This window comes from Salarias fasciatus, unplaced genomic scaffold (genome assembly GCF_902148845.1).
Source record: "Salarias fasciatus unplaced genomic scaffold, fSalaFa1.1, whole genome shotgun sequence".
Classification (NCBI taxonomy): Eukaryota; Metazoa; Chordata; class Actinopteri; order Blenniiformes; family Blenniidae; genus Salarias; species Salarias fasciatus.
The window spans coordinates 89,247-104,610 of record NW_021941404.1 but is presented as its reverse complement, the minus strand read 5'-3'; the positions used below and the strand labels follow the sequence as shown (position 1 = coordinate 104,610).

Sequence of the window (15,364 nt, the reverse complement as noted above, 5' to 3'; positions counted from 1 at the left end):
GCATCTAAAAAGCTGAAACACGTTGAAAAAATCTGAAGAAGGTTGAAAAGACTTTAAGAAGTTCAAAAATACTGAAAATAGTTGAGAAAGGTTGGAAAAGTTCAAAAAAGCTGATAAAAGTTAGAGAAACAAACATTCAATAAAACTGACAACAGTTGAAAAAAGTTGAAAAGGGTTACAAAAGCCAAAAAATCTTGAGAAAAGCTGAAAAAACTTGTAAAAATGTGAAAATGCTGAATAAAAGTTGTAAACCTTGAGAAAAGATTAAAAGGGTTAAACAGGCTGAAAAAAAACTTGAAAAAAGCTAAAAAAAAAAATTGTAAAAGGTTGAAAATGGTTAAAAAAAAAGGCTGAAAAAACTTGAAAAAGGTTGAAAGGGGCAATAAAAAGGCTTAGAAGTTGAAAGAGTAAAAGAGAGCAGTAAACAGCAGTAGAGTCAGTGTCAGAGTAACAGAGGATCAATAGATCTCCAGTCTTAATGGAAAAATCCAGACTAATCAAGCAGCAGCAGCACAACAGGTGTGTCTGTTGCAATGGAGACCAGCTGCACAGCAGCCATGACAGTGAATCAGCACTTTTTAATGGAGTGCGCATGGTTGAAGAAATGGCATTTCTCGGGGACCAAGATGTGAAATTGAAAAAGATTTTCACACAGTCAGATTCAGAAGCCTTTCATGAATTTAATGGTGCAGGAATCATGTCTGTAGGATCATCCATTCAGCCACGGCAATTGTGCGAACACGAGTGAAGTTTTGGATTCAGGCGTCTCAAAAATGCATTGGAGCGGATGGGAGAAAATTCTGCACTCTCCTCAAACAAATGCCTCTGGAGAGAGAACCGTTTGAGATTGAGACAAAGTGACTCAATTTTACGGGTCACAAGAAAAATTCCTACGTTTAGAGGGGTTATTGTGCAGATTGAGCCAGAAATGTGGCCGTATGGACGAGAAAATAATTTTTTTTTTGGTTAAAATTCAGAGCCTCCCGCACTCTAAATTTGATTCTCCCACTCTAGCTTTTCCAATACACACCCATTATAAACTTCAGAAATGGCTAAAATTCCCTCCATACTTGAAGCCTCACAGTTTAAATTTGGTAAAAGATCTTGAGATGATACTACATACCTGAATAGAGGACAAAAATGCCTACATTTTAAAAGTAAAATGACTTGTCTATGTGAAAGTATGACAAAGTAGTAAGGGTTCAAAGTTGAAGGAGTTGAAAGGTCAGTTGAAGGGTTTTCCCATCCACTTCAATGTTAAAAATAATTTTAAAAAGTTGAAATATTTCAAAAAGTTGAACAAAGTTGAAAAAGTTTAAAAAGGTTGAAGAAAGGGTTTAAAAAGTTGAATATTTTAAAAGTTGAATGGTTAAAATCGGTTAAGATTTGAAGGAGTTGAAGGGTTTCAAAGTTTGAAAAAATCTCCATCCGTTAACATGGGGCAAAAACTTGCACAAAAGTTGAAATATTTCAAAAAGTTTAAAAGGTTTTAAAAAGCTAGAACAAAGCAGGAATGTCCTTAAAAAGCTGAACATTTTGATATATGAATGGTTCAAATCGGACAAAAACTGTAAGAGTAGTTAAGCGTCAAAAAATGGGGGAAGAAGTCAGAAGAATAACTAGAAAAATTTGCAGTTCCTGAAGAAACTGCAAGTGTGAATGCTGAGCTGAAAATGCTAAACTGTAATGCAGAAGAAGTTCAAGAAGAAAGGTTGAAAAGGAAGTTGAAAAATTTTGACAAAGCTTGAAAACACTGCAAAGACTTGAAAAAGGTTGATAAAGGTTGAAAACCTTTGAAAACACTGCAAAAAGTTGAAAAACCTTGAAAAAGGTGAAAACGCTGCAAAAAGTTGAAAAAGGTTGAAAAGACTGCAAAAAGTTGAAAAAGGTTGAAAAAGTTTTAAAATACTGCAAAAAGTTGAAAAAGTTTTAAAAAAGGTTGGAAACACTCTAAAAAGTTGAAAAAGGTTGAAAACACTTCAAAAAGTTGAAAAACACTGTAAAAAGTTGAGAAAAGTTGAAAACGCTGCAAAAAGTTGAAAATCGTTGAAAAAGTTGAAAAACGCTGCAAAAACTTGAAAAAAGTTGAAAAAGTTTGAAAACGCTGCAAAAAGTTGAAAATCGTTGAAAAAGTTGAAAAACGCTGCAAAAACTTGTAAAAAGTTGAAAAAGTTTGAAAACGCTGCAAAAAGTTGAAAATTGTTGAAAAAGTTTGAAAACACTACAAAAAGTTGAAAATCGTTGAAAAAGTTCAAAAACGCTGCAAAAACTTGAAAAAAGTTGAAAAAGTTTGAAAACGCTGCAAAAAGTTGAAAATCGTTGAAAAAGTTGAAAAACGCTGCAAAAACTTGAAAAAAGTTGAAAAAGTTTGAAAACGCTGCAAAAAGTTGAAAATCGTTGAAAAAGTTGAAAAACGCTGCAAAAACTTGAAAAAAGTTGAAAAAGTTTGAAAACGCTGCAAAAAGTTGAAAAATGCTGCAAAAAGTTGAAAAAGGTTGAAAAAGTTTGAAAACGTTGCAAAAAGTTGGAAAAGGTTGAAAAAGTTTGAAAACGCTGCAAAAAGTTGAAAATCGTTGAAAAAGTTGAAAAACGCTGCAAAAACTTGAAAAAAGTTGAAAAAGTTTGAAAACGCTGCAAAAAGTTGAAAATCGTTGAAAAAGTTGAAAAACGCTGCAAAAACTTGAAAAAAGTTGAAAAAGTTTGAAAACGCTGCAAAAAGTTGAAAATCGTTGAAAAAGTTGAAAAACGCTGCAAAAACTTGAAAAAAGTTGAAAAAGTTTGAAAACGCTGCAAAAAGTTGAAAATCGTTGAAAAAGTTGAAAAACGCTGCAAAAACTTGAAAAAAGTTGAAAAAGTTTGAAAACGCTGCAAAAAGTTGAAAAATGCTGCAAAAAGTTGAAAAAGGTTGAAAAAGTTTGAAAACGTTGCAAAAAGTTGGAAAAGGTTGAAAAAGTTTGAAAACGTTGCAAAAAGTTGGAAAAACTTTAAGAATGTTGAAGAAACAACAGAGTCAGTGTCAGAGTAACAGAGGATCAATAGAGCTCCAGTCTTAATGGAAAAATCCAGACTAATCAAGCTGCAGCAGCACAACAGGTGTGTCTGTTGCAATGGAGACCAGCTGCACAGCAGCCATGACAGTGAATCAGCACTTTTTAATGGAGTGCGCATGGTTGAAGAAATGGCATTTCTCGGGGCCCGAAAGGCAAAATTGAAAAAGATTTTCACACAGTCAGATTCAGAAGCCTTTCATGAATTTAATGGTGCAGGAATCATGTCTGTAGGATCATCCATTCAGCCACGGGGATCGTGCGAACATGAGTGAAGTTTTGGATTCAGGCGTCTCGAAAATGCATTGGAGCGGATGGGAGAAAATTCTGCACTCTCCTCAAACAAATGCCTCTGGAGAGAGAACCGTTTGAGATAGAGACAAAGTGACTCAATTTTACGGGTCACAAGAAAAATTCCTACGTTTTGAGGGGTTATTGTGCAGATTGAGCCAGAAATGTGGCCGTACGGACGAGAAAAGAATTTTTTTGGGGGTTAAAATTCAGAGCCTCCCGCACTCTAAATTCCTTTCTCCCACTCTAGCTTTTCCAATACACACCCATTGTAAACTCCAAAAACGGCTGAAATTCTCTCCGTACTTGAAGGTTCACAGTTTAAATTTGGTAGAAGATCTTGAAATGATACTACATACCTGAATAAAGGACAAAAATGCCTACATTTTAAGCGTTAAATGACTTGTCTATGTGAAAGTATGACAAAGTTTTAAGGGTTCAAAGTTGAAGGAATTGAAAGGTCAGTTGAAGGGGTTTTCCATCCACTTCAATGTTAAAAATAATTTTAAAAAGTTGAAATATTTCAAAAAGTTTAAAAAAGTTTAAAAAGTTTAAAAAGGTTTAAGAAAGGGTTTAAAAAGTTGAATATTTTAAAAGTTGAATGGTTAAAATCGGTTAAGATTTGAAGGAGTTAAAGGGTTATAAAGTTTAAAAATTTCTCCATCCGTTAACATGGGGCAAAAAGTTGCACAAAAGTTGAAATACTTCAAAAAGTTTAAAAGGTTTTAAAAAGCTAGAACATAGCAGGAATGTCCTTAAAAAGCTGAACATTTTGATACTTGAATGGTTCAAATCGGACAAAAACTGTAAGAGGAGTTAAGTGTCAAAAAACGGCGGAAGAATACAGAATAATAATAAAGAAACAGGAAAACAAAGGTGTGAATGCCTTCAGCATTCACACAACTAGAAAAAATTTGCAGTTCCTGAAGAAACTGCAAGTGTGAATGCTGAGCTGAAAATGTTAAACTGTAATACAGAAAAACTGAATAAGAAAAGGTGAAAAACCCTGAAATAAAGTTGAAAAAGGTTGAAAAACTTTGAAAACACGGCAAAAAGTTGAAAAAGGTTGGAAACGGTTGAAAAACACTGCAAAAAGTTGAAAAAGGTTGAAAACACTGCAAAAAGTTGAAAAAGGTTCAAAACACTACAAAAAGTTGAAAAAGGTTCAAAACACTACAAAAAGTTGAAAAGGGTTGAAAAAAGTTGAAAAAGGTTGAAAAAGTTTGAAAACACTGCAAAAAGTTGAAAAAGTTTGAAAACACTGCAAAAAGTTGAAAAAGTTTGAAAAAGGTTGAAAACACTGCAAAATGTTGAAAAAGGTTGAATGAGGTTGAAAAATGTTGAAAACACTGCAAAAAGTTGAAAAAGTTTTAAAAAAGTTGAAAAAGTTTTAAAACACTGCAAAAAGTTGAAAAAGGTTGAAAAATTTTGAAAAAGGTTGAAAACACTGCAAAAAGTTGAAAAATGTTGGAAAAGATTGAAAGCGCTGCAAAAAGTTGAAAAATGTTGAAAAAAGCTGAAAACACTGCAAAAAGTTGAAAAAGGTTGAATGAGGTTGAAAAATGTTGAAAACACTGCAAAAAGTTGAAAAAGTTTAAAAAAAGTTGAAAAAGTTTGAAAAAGTTTGAAAACACTGCAAAAAGTTGAAAAAGGTTAAAAAAAAGTTGAAAAGGTTGAAAAAGTTTGAAAACACTGCAAAAAGTTGAAAAGGGTTGAAAAAAGTTGAAAAACGTTGAAAACACTGCAAAAAGTTGAAAAGGGTTAAAAAAGTTTGGAAACACTGCAAAAACTTAAAAAAGTTGATAAAGGTAGAAGAAGCAGTAGAGTCAGTGTCAGAGTAACAGAGGATCAATAGAGCTCCAGGCTTAATGGAAAAATCCAGACTAATCAAGCAGCAGTCAGCACAACAGGTGTGTCTGTTGCTATGGAGACCAGCTGCACAGCAGCCATGACAGTGAATCAGCACTTTTTAATGGAGTGCGCATGGTTGAAGAAATGCCGTTTCTCGGGGACCGAGATGTGAAATTGAAAAAGATTTTCACACAGTCAGATTCAGAAGCCTTTCATGAATGTAATGGTGCAGGAATCATGTCTGTAGGATCATCCATTCAGCCACGGCGATTGTGCGAACACGAGTGAAGTTTTGGATTCAGGCATCTCAAAAATGCATTGGAGCGGATGGGAGAAAATTTTGCACTCTCCTCAAACAAATGCCTCTGGAGAGAGAACGGTTTGAGATAGAGACAAAGTCAGTCAATTGTACGGGTCACAAGAAAAATTCCTACGTTTTGAGGGGTTATTGTGCAGATTGAGCCAGAAATGTGGCCGTACGGACGAGAAAAGCATTTTTTTTTTGGTTAAAATTCAGAGCCTCCCACACTCTAAATTTGATTCTCCCACTCTAGCTTTTCCAATACACACCCATTATAAACTTCAAAAATGGCTGAAATTCTCTCCATACTTGAAGGCTCACAGTTTAAATTTGGTAAAAGATCTTGAAATGATATTACATACCTGAATAGAGGACAAAAATGCCTACGTTTTAAAGGTTAAATGACATCTCTGCGTCAAAGTATGACAAAGTTTTAAGGGTTCAAAGTTGAAGGAGTTGAAAGGTCAGTTGAAGGGTTTTCCCATCCACTTCAATGTTAAAAATAATTTTAAAAAGTTGAAATATTTCAAAAAGTTTAAAAAAGTTTAAAAAGTTTTGAAAGGTTTAAGAAAGGGTTTAAAAAGCTGAATATTTTAAAAGTTGAATGGTTAAAATCGGTTAAGATTTGAAAGAGTTAAAGGGTTATAAAGTTTAAAAATTTCTCCATCCGTTAACATGGGGCAAAAAGTTGCACAAAAGTTGAAATATTTCAAAAAGTTTAAAAGGTTTTAAAAAGCTAGAACATAGCAGGAATGTCCTTAAAAAGCTGAACATTTTGATATATTAATCGTTGAAATCGGACAAAAACTGTAGGAGGAGTTAAGCGTCAAAAAACGGCGGAAGAATACAGAAGAAGAATAATAAAGAGAAACAGGAAAATAAAGGTGTGAATGCCTTCAGCATTCACACAACTAGAAAAAATTTGCAGTTCCTGAAGAAACTGCAAGTGTGAATGCTGAGCTGAAAATGTTAAACTGTAATGCAGAAAAACTGAATAAGAAAAGGTGAAAAACCCTGAAATAAAGTTGAAAAAGGTTGAAAAAATGTTAAAACACGGCAAAAAGTCGAAAAAGGTTGAAAAAGGTTGAAAAACACTGCAAAAAGTTGAAAAAGGCTTAAAACACTGCAAAAAGTTAAAAAATGTTGAAAACGTTTGAAAACACTGCAAAAAGTTGAAAAAGTTTAAAAAAAGGTTGAAAAAACTGCAAAAAGTTGAAAAACGTTGAAAAAGGCTGAAAACACTGTAAAAAGTTGAAAAAGGTTGAATGAGGTTGAAAAATGTTGAAAACACTGCAAAAAGTTAAAAAAGGTTAAAAAAAGTTGAAAAGGTTGAAAAAGTTTGAAAACACTGCAAAAAGTTGAAAAGCATTGAAAAAAGTTGAAAAAGTTTGATAAAGTTTGAAAACACTGCAAAAAGTTGAAAAGGGGTAAAAAAAAGTTGAGCAAGGTTGGAAAATTTTGAAAAATGTTGAAAACACTGCAAAAAGTTGAAAAATGTTGAAAAAGGTTGAAAGCGCTGCAAAAAGTTGAAAAATGTTGAAAAAACTTGAAAAAGTTTGAAAACACTGCAAAAAGTTGAAAAGTGTTGAAAAAAGTTGAGAAAGGTTGAAAAATTTTTAAAAAGGTTGAAAACACTGCAAAAAGTTGAAAAATGTTGAAAAAGGTTGAAAAATGTTGAAAAAGGCTGAAAACACTGCAAAAAGTTGAAAAAGGTTGAAAAAGGCTGAAAACACTGCAAAAACTTGAAAAAGGTTGAAAAATGTTGAAAACACTGCAAAAAGTTGAAAAAGTTTGAAAAAGATTGAAAACACTGCAAAAAGTTGAAAAATGTTGAGAAAAGTTGAAAAAGTTTGAAAAAGTTTGAAAACACTGCAAGAAGTTGAAAAGGGTTGAAAAAAGTTGAAAATAATGCAAAAAGTTGAAAAAGTTGAAAAAAAGTTGAAAAAGTTTGAAAAAGTTTGAAAACACTGCAAAAAGTTGAAAAATGTTGAAAAAAGTTGAAACAGGTTGAAAACACTGCAAAAAGTTGAAAAGGGTTGAAAAAAGTTGAAAAAGGTTGAAAACACTGCAAAACATTTAAAAATGTTGAAATACCTTGAAGAAGCAGTGGAGTCAGTGTCAGAGTAACAGAGGATCAATAGAGCTCCAGTCTTAATGGAAAAATCCAGACTAATCAAGCAGCAGCAGCACAACAGGTGTGTCTGCTGCAATGGAGACCAGCTGCACAGCAGCCATGACAGTGAATCAGCACTTTTTAATGGAGTGCGCATGGTTGAAGAAATGGCATTTCTCGGGGACCGAAAGGTGAAATTGAAAAAGATTTTCACACAGTCAGATTCAGAAGCCTTTCATGAATTTAATGGTGCAGGAATCATGTCTGTAGGATCATCCATTCAGCCACACCGAGGGTGCGAACACGAGTGAAGTTTTGGATTCAGGCGTCTCAAAAATGCATTGGAGCGGATGGGAGAAAATTCTGCGCTCTCCTCAAACAAATGCCTCTGGAGAGAGAACCGTTTGAGATAGAGACAAAGTGACTCAATTTTACGGGTCACAAGAAAAATTCCTACGTTTTGAGGGGTTATTGTGCAGATTGAGCCAGAAATGTGGCCGTACGGACAAGAAAAGAATGTTTTTTTTGGTTAAAATTCAGAGCCTCCCGCACTCTAAATTCCTTTCTCCCACTCTAGCTTTTCCAATACACACCCATTATAAACTCCAAAAACGGCTGAAATTCTCTCCATACTTGAAGGCTCACAGTTTAAATTTGGTACAAGATCTTGCAATGATATTACATACCTGAAAAGAGGACAAAAATGCCTACGTTTTAAAAGTTAAATGACTTTTCAATGTGAAAGTACGACAAAGTTTTAAGGGTTCAAAGTTGAAGGAGTTGAAAGGTCAGTTGAAGGGGTTTTCCATCCACTTCAATGTTAAAAATAATTTTAAAAAGTTGAAATATTTCAAAAAGTTTAAAAAAGTTTAAAAAGTTTAAAAAGGTTGAAGAAAGGGTTTAAAAAGTTGAATATTTTAAAAGTTGAATGGTTAAAATCGGTTAAGATTTGAAGGAGTTGAGGGGTTTCAAAGTTTGAAAAAATCTCCATCCGTTAACATGGGGCAAAAAGTTGCACAAAAGTTGAAATATTTCAAAAAGTTTAAAAGGTTTTAAAAAGCTAGAACATAGCAGGAATGTCCTTAAAAAGCTGAACATTTTGATACTTGAATGGTTCAAATCGGACAAAAACTGCAGGAGGAGTTAAGTGCCAAAAAATGGGGGAAGAAGTCAGAATAAAAACTAGAAAAAATTTGCAGTTCCTGAAGAAACTGCAAGTGTGAATGCTGAGCTGAAAATGTTAAACTGTAATGCAGAAAAAGCTCAATAAGAAAAGGTGAAAAACCCTGAAATAAAGTTGAAAAAGGTTGAAAAAGGTAGAAAAACACTGCAAAAAGTTGAAAAAGTTTGAAAACACTGCAAAAAGTTGAAAAGGGTTGAAAAAGTTGATAAAGGTTGAAAAATGTTGAAAACACTGCAAAAAGTTGAAAAGGTTGAAAAAATTTGAAAACACTGCAAAAAAAGTTGAAAAATGTTGAAAAAGGTTGAAAGCACAGCAAAAAGTTGAAAAAGGTTGAAAAATGTTGAAAACACTGCAAAAAGTTGAAAAAATGTTGAAAAAGGTTGAAAACACTGCAAAAATTTGAAAAAGTTTGAAAAAGTTTGAAAACACTGCAAAAAATTGAAAAAGGTTGAAAAAATTTGAAAAGGTTGAAAAAGTTTGAAAACACTGCAAAAAGTTGAAAATGGTTGAAAAAAGTTGAAAAAGGTTGAAAACACTGCAAAAAGTTGAAAAGGTTTAAAAAAGTTTGAAAACACTGCAAAAAGTTGAAAAAGTTTAAAAAAGGTTGAAAACACTGCAAAAAAACTTTACAAGGTTGAAAAAGGTTGAAAACACTGCAAAAAGTTGAAAAAGGTTGAAAACACTGCAAAAAGTTGAAAAAGGTTGAAAAAGGTTGAAAAATGTTGAAAACACTGCAAAAAGTTGAAAAAAGGTTGAAAAAGGTTGAAAACACTGCAAAAATTTGAAAAAGTTTTTAAAAAGTTGAAAAAGTTTGAAAAAGTTTGAAAACACTGCAAAAAGTTGAAAAAGGTTAAAAATTTTGAAAAGGTTGAAAAAGTTTGAAAACACTGCAAAAAGTTGAAAAGAGTTGAAAAAAGTTGAAAAACTTTGAAAAAGTTCGAAAACTCTGCAAAAAGTTGAAAATGGTTGAAAAAAGTTGAAAAAGGTTGAAAACACTGCAAAAAGTTGAAAAAGTTTGAAAAAGGGTTAAAAACACTGCAAAAAGTTGAAAAAGTTTGAAAAAGGTTGAAAATACTGCAAAAACTTTAAAAAAGTTGATAGAGGTAGAAGGAGCAGTGGAGTCAGTGTCAGAGTAACAGAGGATCAATAGAGCTCCAGGCTTAATGGAAAAATCCAGACTAATCAAGCTGCAGCAGCACAACAGGTGTGTCTGTTGCAATGGAGACCAGCTGCACAGCAGCCATGACAGTGAATCAGCACTTTTTAATGGAGTGCGCATGGTTGAAGAAATGGCATTTCTCGGGGACCGAGATGTGAAATTGAAAAAGATTTTCACACAGTCAGATTCAGAAGCCTTTCATGAATTTAATGGTGCAGGAATCATGTCTGTAGTATCATCCATTCAGCCACGGTGATTGTGCGAACACGAGTGAAGTTTTGGATTCAGGCGTCTCCAAAATGCATTGGAGCGGATGGGAGAAAATTCTGCACTCTCCTCAAACAAATGCCTCTGGAGAGAGAACCGTTTGAGATAGAGACAAAGTGACTCAATTTTACGGGTCACAAGAAAAATTCCTACGTTTTGAGGGGTTATTGTGCAGATTGAGCCAGAAATGTGGCCGTACGGACGAGAAAAGAACGTTTTTTTTGGTTAAAATTCAGAGCCTCCCGCACTCTAAATTCCTTTCTCCCACTCTAGCTTTTCCAATACACACCCATTGTAAACTCCAAAAACGGCTGAAATTCTCTCCGTACTTGAAGGCTCACAGTTTAAATTTGGTACAAGATCTTGCAATGATATTAAATACCTGAATGGAGGACAAAAATGCCTACGTTTTAAACGTTCAATGACTTTTCTATGTGAAAGTATGACAAAGTTTTAAGGGTTCAAAGTTGAAGGAGTTGAAAGGTCAGTTGAAGGGGTTTTCCATCCACTTCAATGTTAAAAATAATTTTAAAAAGTTGAAATATTTCAAAAAGTTTAAAAAGGTTTAAAAAGTTTAAAAAGGTTTAAGAAAGGGTTTAAAAAGTTGAATATTTTAAAAGTTGAATGGTTAAAATCGGTTAAGATTTGAAGGAGTTGAAGGGTTTCAAAGTTTGAAAAAATCTCCATCCGTTAACATGGGGCAAAAAGTTGCACAAAAGTTGAAATATTTCAAAAAGTTTAAAAGGTTTTAAAAAGCTAGAACATAGCAGGAATGTCCTTAAAAAGCTGAACATTTTGATACTTGAATGGTTCAAATCGGACAAAAACTGTAAGAGGAGTTAAGCGTCAAAAAACGGCGGATGAAGTCAGAATAATATTAAAGAGAAACAGGAAAATAAAGGTGTGAATGCCTTCAGCATTCACACAACTAGAAAAAATTTGCAGTTCCTGAAGAAACTGCAAGTGTGAATGCTGAGCTGAAAATGCTAAACTGTAATGCAGAAAAAGCTCAAGAAGCAAAGTTGAAAAACCCTGAAATAAAGTTGAAAAATGTTGAAAAAGTTTGAAAACATTGATAAAAGTTGTAAAAAGGTTGACAATGTTTGAAAACACTGCAAAAGTTAAAAAAGCTTGAAAACACTGTAAAAAGTTGTAAGACGTTGAAAAAGGTTGAAAAGACTGCAAAAAGTTGAAAAAGGTTGAAAAAGTTTGAAAACACTGCAAAAAGTTGAAAAAGGTAGAAGAAGCAGGAGAGTCAGTGTCAGAGTAACAGAGGATCAATAGAGCTCCAGTCTTAATGAAAAAATCCAGACTAATCAAGCAGCAGCAGCACAACAGGTGTGTCTGTTGCAATGGAGACCAGCTGCACAGCAGCCATGACAGTGAATCAGCACTTTTTAATGGAGTGCACATGGTTGAAGAAATGGCATTTCTCAGGGCCCGAAAGGCAAAATTGAAAAAGATTTTCACACAGTCAGATTAAGAAGCCTTTCATGAATTTAATGGTGCAGGAATCATGTCTGTAGGATCATCCATTCAGCCACGGCGATTGTGTGAACATGAGAGAAGTTTTGGATTCAGGCGTCTCCAAAATGCATTGGAGCGGATGGGAGAAAATTCTGCACTCTCCTCAAACAAATGCCTCTGGAGAGAGAACCGTTTGAGATAGAGACAAAGTGACTCAATTGTACGGGTCACAAGAAAAATTCCTACCTTTTGAGGGGTTATTGTGCAGATTGAGCCAGAAATGTGGCCGTACGGACGAGAAAATAATTTTTTTTTGGTTAAAATTCAGAGCCTCCCGCACTCTAAATTTGATTCTCCCACTCAAGCTTTTCCAATACACACCCATTATAAACTCCAAAAACGGCTGAAATTCTCTCCATACTTAAAGGCTCACAGTTTAAATTTGGTAAAAGATCTTGAAATGATGTTACATACCTGAATAGAAGACAAAAATGCCTACATTTTAAAAGTAAAATGACCAGTCTATGTGAAAATATGACAAAGTAATAAGGGTTCAAAGTTGAAGGAGTTGAAAGGTCAGTTGAAGGGTTTTCCCATCCACTTCAATGTTAAAAATAATTTTAAAAAGTTGAAATATTTCAAAAAGTTGAACAAAGTTGAAAAAGTTTAAAAAGGTTGAAGAAAGGGTTTAAAAAGTTGAATAGTTTAAAAGTTGAATGACTAAAATCGGTTAAGATTTGAAGAAGTTATAAGGTTCCAAAGTTTGAAAAAATCTCCATCCGTTAACATGGGGCAAAAAGTTGCACAAAAGTTGAAATATTTCAAAAAGTTTAAAAGATTTTAAAAAGCTAGAACATAGCACCCATGTCCTTAAAAAGCTGCACAATTTGATATATGAATGGTTCAAATCGGACAAAATTTGTAGGAGGAGAAGCGTGCCAAAAAACGGCGGAAGAAGTCAGAGGAGGAATGTAATTGTGTGAATGCCTTCAGCATTCACACAACTAGAAAAATTTGCCGTTCCTGAAGAAACTGCAAGTGTGAATGCTGAGCTGAAAATGCTAAACTGTAATGCAGAAGAAGTTCAAGAAGAAAGGTTGAAAAGGAAGTTGACAAATTTTGACAAAGCTTGAAAACACTGCAAAGAGTTGAAAAAGGTTGATAAAGGTTGAAAACCATTGAAAAGACTGCAAACAGTTAAAAAAAAACCTTGAAAAAGGTGAAAACGCTGCAAAAAGTTGAAAAAGGTTGAAAAGACTGCAAAAAGTTGAAAAAGGTTGAAAAAGTTTTAAAATACTGCAAAAAGTTGAAAAAGTTTTAAAAAAGGTTGAAAACACTCTAAAAAGTTGAAAAAGGTTGAAAAAGGTTGAATACACTTCAAAAAGTTGAAAAAGTTTGAAAAAGTTGGAAAACACTGTAAAAAGTTGAGAAAAGTTGAGAAAGGTTGAAAACGCTGCAAAAAGTTGAAAATCGTTGAAAATGTTCGAAAACGCTGCAAAAACTTGAAAAAAGTTGAAAAAGTTTGAAAACGCTGCAAAAAGTTGAAAATCGTTGAAAAAGTTGAAAAACGCTGCAAAACCTTGAAAAAAGTTGAAAAAGTTTGAAAACGCTGCAAAAAGTTGAAAAAGTTTGAAAACGCTGCAGAAAGTTGAAAATCGTTGAAATAGTTGAGAAATGCTGCAAAAAGTTGAAAAAGGTTGAAAAAGTTTGAAAACGTTGTAAAAAGTTGAAAAAACTTTAAGAAAGTTGAAGAAACAGCAGAGTCAGTGTCAGAGTAACAGAGGATCAATGGAGCTCCAGTCTGAATGGAAAAGTCCAGACTCATCAAGCAGCAGCAGCACAACAGGTGTGTCTGTTGCTATGGAGACCAGCTGCACAGCAGCCATGACAGTGAACCAGCAGTTCTTATGGAGTGCGCATGGTTGAGAAAATGTCATTCCTCGAGGACCCAGAGGTGACATTGAAAAAGATTTGTTCACAATCAGATTCAGAAGTCTTTCATGAATGTAATGGTGCAGGAATAATGTCTGTAGGATCATCCATTCAGCCACTGTGATGGTACGAACATGAGCGAAGTTTTGGATTTGAGTGAGAAAATCTCTCTCCAAAATGCATTGGAGCGGATGGGAGAAAATCCTGCGCTCTCCTCACAGAAATGCAGCTGAAGAGAGAACCGTTTGAGATAGAGACAAAATGACTCAATTGTACGGTTCACAACAAAAATGGCTACGTTTAGAGAGGTAATTGTGTAGATTGAGCCAGAAATGTGGCCAGGGGGACGAGAAAAGAATTATTTTTTCGGTTTAAATTCAGAGCCTCCCGCACTCTAAATTCCTTTCTCCCACTCTAGCTTTTCCAATACACACCCATTGTAAACTCCAAAAACGGCTGAAATGCTCTCCGTACTTGAAGGCTCAGTTTAAATTTGGTAAAAGATCTGGACATGATATAACATCCCTGAATAGAGGATAAAAATGCCTACATTTTGCAAGTAAAATGACGTGTCTACGTCAAAGTATGACAAAGTTGTAAGGGGTCAAAGTTGAAGGAGTTGAAAGGTCAGTTGAAGGGTTTTCCCATTGACTTCAATGTTAAAAATAATTTTAAAAAGTTGAAATATTTCAAAAAGTTGAACAAAGTTGAAAAAGTTTAAAAAGGTTGAAGAAAGGGTTTAAAAAGTTGAATATTTTAAAAGTTGAATAGTTAAAATCGGTTAAGATTTGAAGAAGTTATAAGGTTCCAAAGTTTGAAAAAATCTCCATCCGTTAACATGGGGCATAAAGTTGCACAAAAGTTGAAATATTTCAAAAAGTTTAAGAGATATTAAAAAGTTAGAACATTGCCAGAATGTCCTTAAAAAGCTGCACAATTTGATATATGAATGGTTCAAATCGGACAAGATTTGAAGGAGTAGAAGCGTGTCAAAAAACGGCGGAAGAAGTCAGAATAATAATAATAATAATAAAGAAACAGGAAAATAAACGTGTGAATGCCTCAGGCATTCACACAATAATAAAGAAACAGGAAAATAAAGGTGTGAATGCCTTCAGCATTCACACAACTAGAAAAAATTTGCAGTTCCTGAAGAAACTGCAAGTGTGAATGCTGAGCTGAAAATGTTAAACTGTAATGCAGAAAAAGTTCAAGCAGAAAGGTTGAAAAAGTTTTGAAAATAATTGAAAAAGGTTGACAAAGTATGAAAACGCTGCAAAAAGTTGAAAAAGTTTGAAAACACTGCAAAAAGTTGAAAAGAGTTCAAAAAGGTTGGACAAGTTTGTAAACGCTGCTAAAAGTTGAAAAACTTTGATAAAGGTTGAAAAAAATTGAAAAAAACCTGAAAAAAGTTGAGGAAATCTTAAAAAACCTGATAAAGTTAAAAAACCTGAAGGTTGTAAAACTTGCAAAAGGCTGAAAAAGTTGACGAAGTTAGAAAGACCTGAAAAACAGTTTTAAAAAAAGTAAAAAAAAGAAACCTTAAAAAGGTTTAGAAATACTTAAGTTGGAAAAGATTAAAAAAGCTGAAAAAAAAGCTGAAACAAAGCTCAAAAAATTATAGTTATCAAATTTTGAAAAAGCTGAAAGTTAGAAAGACATGGACAACACTGAAAAAGGTTGAAAATTTTTCAAAAAACCTAAAAAAGTTTTAAAGTTGAAAAACTGAAAAAGTTTACAAAAGTATAAAAGT

At 33.7% G+C, this 15,364-nt stretch overlaps 1 long non-coding RNA gene across 1 annotated transcript; it reads left to right on the top strand.

Annotated features, from left to right (window-relative positions):
* Positions 1 to 5,013: 5,013 nt before the first annotated feature.
* Positions 5,014 to 15,196, top strand: LOC115385772 (uncharacterized). The gene is made up of 3 exons (XR_003931173.1): positions 5,014 to 5,059; positions 13,006 to 13,024; positions 15,029 to 15,196. It is a non-coding gene; the product is annotated as an uncharacterized LOC115385772 (long non-coding RNA).
* Positions 15,197 to 15,364: the final 168 nt, after the last annotated feature.